Raw genomic sequence first — 5,600 nt, forward strand, 5'->3', positions numbered from 1 at the left:
AACCCAAGATGCCTAAACTGACAAAATTTGCTGATTCTAAGCCAATAAGTACCTGAGATATTCAAATTTAGGTCACCGTGACCTACATCTTGTTGGACATTCAATGAAACAGTAAGATGCCTCAACTGACAAAGTTTGATGATTCCGAGCCAATAAGTACCAGATATAATTAAATATGGCCATAAAATGTCAAAAGTAGGTCAAAGTGACCTACTTTTTGGTTGACGTTCTCCGAAAACCCAAGGTGCCTAAATTGACAAAGTTTGATGATTCTAAGCTAAAAGTAAAACGTACCTGAAATATTCAAAAGTAGGTCACGGTGACCTACTTTTTGTTCGACATTCTCTGAAAACCCAAGATGCCTCAACTGACAAAGTTTGATGATTCTTAGCCAATAAGTGCCTGAGATACTTAAATATAGCCATAAAATGGTAAAAGTAGGTCACTGTGACCTACTTTTTGGTCGACAATCTCTGAAAACCAAAGATGCATCAACTGACAAAGATTGATGATTTTAGGTCAATAAGTACCAGAGATACTTAACGTAGGTTGCGGTTTGCAGGGCTTTGAAAACTGTTCGAAAACATACCATGAAAATTACCTATATGATTTCTCTACCTTTGATTTCCATACTCTGAAAATTTTATAAAATTCGTCTGCACTGTTTTTGTGTAATTGAATTCCAAAGATGCCATTGTTGTAGTAACAATTTTAACGGTATTCTATTGAATTGTATACTAGGAAAAACGTCGTTTTTGGCTAATTTTCAGATAAGGTTTGATTTTAAAAAATATCAATAACTTTTAAATCGTGCAGACGAATTTGATTATCCTTTGGTATTAAAAAATAGAGCTGATTTGAAATAAATCTATGTGAAAATATTAATATGTCTTCGGGTTCATTTTCTCGTAATTTAATTGTAGATAATTGCTTTTATATTGAAAAATGTAGCATTTTTAAGAACAACGTCATAAAATATCGCGACGTCACGCTTGACGTCGTGTATATCGATCCGGTATACGGAGCAAAAAAAAATTATACTGATTTTAAGAAAAAAGGAATTTCATGTCTATCTGCTTTCAAATGACCAGCATCATAGTGATTCAATAAGCTTAAAAGCTTAAAGAGAAAATTTTCTAATTTTCTCTTTAAGCTTTTTACGTCTAATATTATTGACAATTCTCGTAAAAGGCGAAAACCAAAAATCAGTCCTTTAGTTTCTTTTTTTTAAATATTTTCATTATGTGTTTAATTCTTACCGTTTGTTTACTTTTTGTTTAGTTTTCTTCATGCGCGGATTCTCGCTGGATTTTGCAAAATAAAAGTGACCTTGTATTCCCCTCTGGAAAATGCAGACCCCCCCTCCACCCACCCATCCCCGTTGAATCGCAGATCTGTGATCTAAGTTTGTTTGAAAAGTCGTAGGTATTAAGACAATTTAGAAGTCAAGGACTACCCCTGCGAGGTGGAATTCATAATTTCAGGAACTTTTATGAATCGTTCATGAACATTCATGATGTGTTCATGACTGGTTCATGACTGGTTCATAAAGATGGTTCATGAACTTTATTCATGAATATATTCATAAAATGTAGTTCATGAACAAATGATGAATATATATGAATATTGGTAATTTTTATTTTAAAGACAGAAAAAATGTAGAGTTCAAGGTATTATGAATGTTCATGAATTTTCATGAAGACTAAAATAATTGACAAAAATGATTGACAGAAAACACTCAATACTCTCATAATACAACTTTTGCATGCAGATGCAATTGTTGAACAAGCCCCTGGTATAATTTATAGTTAATAACATTCTTTCACCATCTGAAAAAATAAATCATGAAATCTCTAAGCATTTCGTGTTTTTATTTGATTTTAATTAAACAAACAGTGCATCACCATTGACAGCATTTTTTGTTTCAAATTCATTACTTGTGTTTCTTCATAATTTAAATTAAACAGTTAGGCCATAGTTTTTTTATTTTCTGTTTAACGGGAAGCGCCGACCCAATTTTTCAAAAATACCAAATAAAAATAAAAGAGGTCAATTTCACTTTTGTTTTTAAAATACCCGCCGACTGTGTCATTCATTGATGGTTTGAAATAAAATCGGGTTTGATGTACACCTAATTTCTAAAGAATCATGTAAACGTTTGACATAGCTTGTGTTAATCAAAGTCTTTTACGAGCGTCTTGCTGATTACGATGTCGTAACCAGTTTAAGGAACTAGTTTATCACACTTCGCGGGTTCTATCAAGTTATCAACAAGCAAGAATGTCAATTCAAGACATTTATAGACGGTAATTTAAATCCATTGATGATGAAAACGAGAAAGTTCTTGAAATGGGAGTTAAAGCATTGACAACCTGTTATACACCAGATGCATTTTGAACTGTGGAGCATGTGTCCTAATAGTTGGAGTAAGTAAGTTTTGAGACGTTGTCTTGTTATAAACTTCTGTTAAAATTTTACAGTGTTTGGCATTTTTATATAGGTTTGTTGTCTTTTAAAGATGTTTACATTCTAGATTTAATTTAATCACATATTGTACATAACAAGTTGAGGTAAAATTCGCGGCAAAATTTTATTTTACAATGAATCGTGTCTAACTATATCAGGGACATAAAATGATGATTAAAATATTTTAGATACGAGTCCATGTCTATTTGGTCGAATAAAATGAGGCTAGGATACCTACAGAATTACAAGAGTTGGTATAGAATACTGACAACTGAAGTGGCAGCTATATTGGAGTTGCACATATCCTGTGGAAAGGTCGGGATAGAAAGAAGTGTACAATTGAAAACTCTTAGTGCAAAATGGACATAGAACAATATTATAATTAATTTTTTAATCTAAGAAAAAACTCTTAAAATATTTGTATCTTCATGGAGAAAAGAAAATAATCTCATGTAAATAGTTGTTTTTTCTACTTTCTGCCATTTACTACATGTATTTGATTAGCTAATAAAGTATCATAAAGGATTTTTTTTTTTGCAGTTTGATTTCTTGGCAGAGACCCAACCATTTGTGAAGAGTTCAGAAGACTTCCATGATGACTTTGTTGTTGTTCATCAAAAAGTTTAGCTGACAAATTTCCATTCGGAACCTCAAGAATGTGTTATCCCTTTATACCAACATAGCATTGTCAAGTTAGCTATCAACCCCATTGCTTTTTTTTTAACTTCTGTTAAATCATAATATACACATAGCTTAAAACATTTCTCATCATGACTTTTATAAATTTTATACAATAGATAGATGATCACTTGAAGACCTGTGTAGAATTTTAAGCAGTGTAGTTTTTCCTGTCATCTATCCAGCATTATTGTTGCTGTATAACAAATTTGAATTATAATATTATATTGATTTGCTTTCATACTACAATAAATGTGCAAGTGTGATTAACCACAGTAGGATAACTCATGCAGTTGTATATTTTTATCTGTATTTGAAATCCTAATACATTGTAAACAAAATTGTATTGTGTTTTCTTTCGTTTTTCAACATTTTAATGAAAAAAAAAATTCATACCAATTTTTGGTTTTATTTTTATTATGGCCCCGACTCGACAAATTTTGATCTTTTATTTTTATTTTTATTTCGTCCCCTCGACCCAATTTTTTCTTAAAAATTCCCGTTAAACAGAAAATAAAAAAACTCTGGCCTTATATTCATCATAATGTGCTTTAATTAATGTCTTTTTTTATCACACAACTTTGTTCGACCGAATTTTCTCTAACATCAAACTTTAAACAAGTTGTTGGAAAATGAAACATTCTGGAAAATGAACTTTGTGAGCTGCGTAAAAAACGTTTTATATATTTATTAACAACTAAAAAATTATATCACTTGTTTGTACTGTACCGTATTATTCCTGGATCGAAACGCTATATACATTTCAATTTTGGTGCAGTTAAAATGTCAAAAGTTTCCCTTGCTTCGTGCGTAAATGATAGAGCACAGACTGCATGGTTGTAAAGTATCTATGACATAATCCACATTCGTATTTTATAGTTTTAATTCTCCTATGTGTCTTCACAGCTCAGAATATTCTGTCTGAGGGCGAGAGATTGTTATTATCATGTCATAGGGGGCCGCCATACTTGCTATACGAAACTAAAAGTTAATACATGTATAATTTATGATGTAAAAAATTCGAATTCTTCATTGATAAAACTTATTTTGATATAAAAAAAAAAATTGTATTTTCAGTGAAAAATTATTCAGATAGTGTTTGTAATTTTTTTTAAACAGAAATCTTGGAAATTCGAAACTAACGTATTTCTTAGCTCTACTGTACATTTTTGAATAGGCGCAAACTTGAAAACGCACGAGACGTTGGAAGTGGGAATTTGTAGAGTGGAAGAATCAGTATTTGTGATCTATTATTTGCATAATCACTATGCCGTTTTCGTATTGCATAATTTTATTTCGATCGGGTTCAATATTCTGTTTATACTAATTATGGTAGCCATGCGGTTTGCCTGGCGTTTTGGCTGTTAAGTTTGGTGATGTTGGCCTCCCTAAGGAGTAAGTTTTATATTGTTTTACTTGAATTTATATCTAACTTGATCATTTGTATCTAACAGTATTATGCAATATATTTTAACATGTTTGTTTAAATTCTGCAACTACAATGTTTTGTAAAACCGCGAATTTCCAGCATGCGATAGGCTTAGGCCAGTTTAGCTCACATGTTAAAGTTACGCATTTAATTTTGTATGATTGCTTATGATTTTGATATTTTATCAAATTTTTATTATGCTTTTGTAATTTGTAGTTTTTCACCCTCTCACAAGGTGTGTCCAATAAACAGTACAGTCACTGATCTTTGTCAACTTTTTAAGAAAATAACAGAATATGAAGAAGGAAGACTATATATAGGATCGATCTACTTCATAACTGGTGAGTGACAAAAAATGGAGGCAATCACTGAGTCAGAAAACAAGTCCTAGACTGGAATTAAAAACTGTTCAATTTCTGACATTAAAACACAATTTGAAACATGCTGAGGATTAGGATCCCCCTCTCCTTTTGACCAAGTAAGGTTAAACATTCTGCAAAGAGTTGCATTTGAATTGAAATTTTTTATACTTTTACCAGGAATGAACTACATTTCTCATTTACTATGGTTTAATGTGTCAGAATTGTCTATTTTAAGTTTTTTAACAAAGATTTTGTTGCCATGGTTGGAAAACAAGCAACATTTCTGACATCTTTCAAGATGCTGTATTATAAATCATCTACTGTTACTTTTTTAGCATGACTTCATGCATTTTCATGAATAAACATGAATAATATTACATTTTTTGTTTACAAATAAGCAAGAATATTCATGAATGCTAATGGTTCATGTATTTTATTCATTCATGAACATTCCTGAAAAAATTCGTCAAATTATTCATGAATAGTTCATGAAGATGCAATGAACTTATTATTGGACATTCTTGAAATGATGAATCTTCATGAATATGACTCTCCATGAATTATTCATGAAAAAAAATATTCATGAATATTCATCAATTTTCTTTCATCAATAAAAATTCATGATTTGAAAATGTCCAATAATAAGTTCATAGGATCTTCATGAA

The 5,600-nt window shown here is 30.9% G+C and overlaps 1 long non-coding RNA gene across 1 annotated transcript; it reads left to right on the plus strand.

Moving 5' to 3' along the window:
* Positions 1-4,303: 4,303 nt before the first annotated feature.
* LOC134254991 (uncharacterized) lies at positions 4,304-4,915 on the plus strand. Its single transcript, XR_009989420.1, has 2 exons — positions 4,304-4,539; positions 4,790-4,915. It is a non-coding gene; the product is annotated as an uncharacterized LOC134254991 (long non-coding RNA).
* Positions 4,916-5,600: the final 685 nt, after the last annotated feature.

The sequence above is a fragment of the Saccostrea cucullata genome, unplaced genomic scaffold, assembly GCF_032062105.1.
Source record: "Saccostrea cucullata isolate Sc308-1 unplaced genomic scaffold, CSIRO_AGI_Scuc_v1 ctg2039, whole genome shotgun sequence".
Classification (NCBI taxonomy): Eukaryota; Metazoa; Mollusca; class Bivalvia; order Ostreida; family Ostreidae; genus Saccostrea; species Saccostrea cuccullata.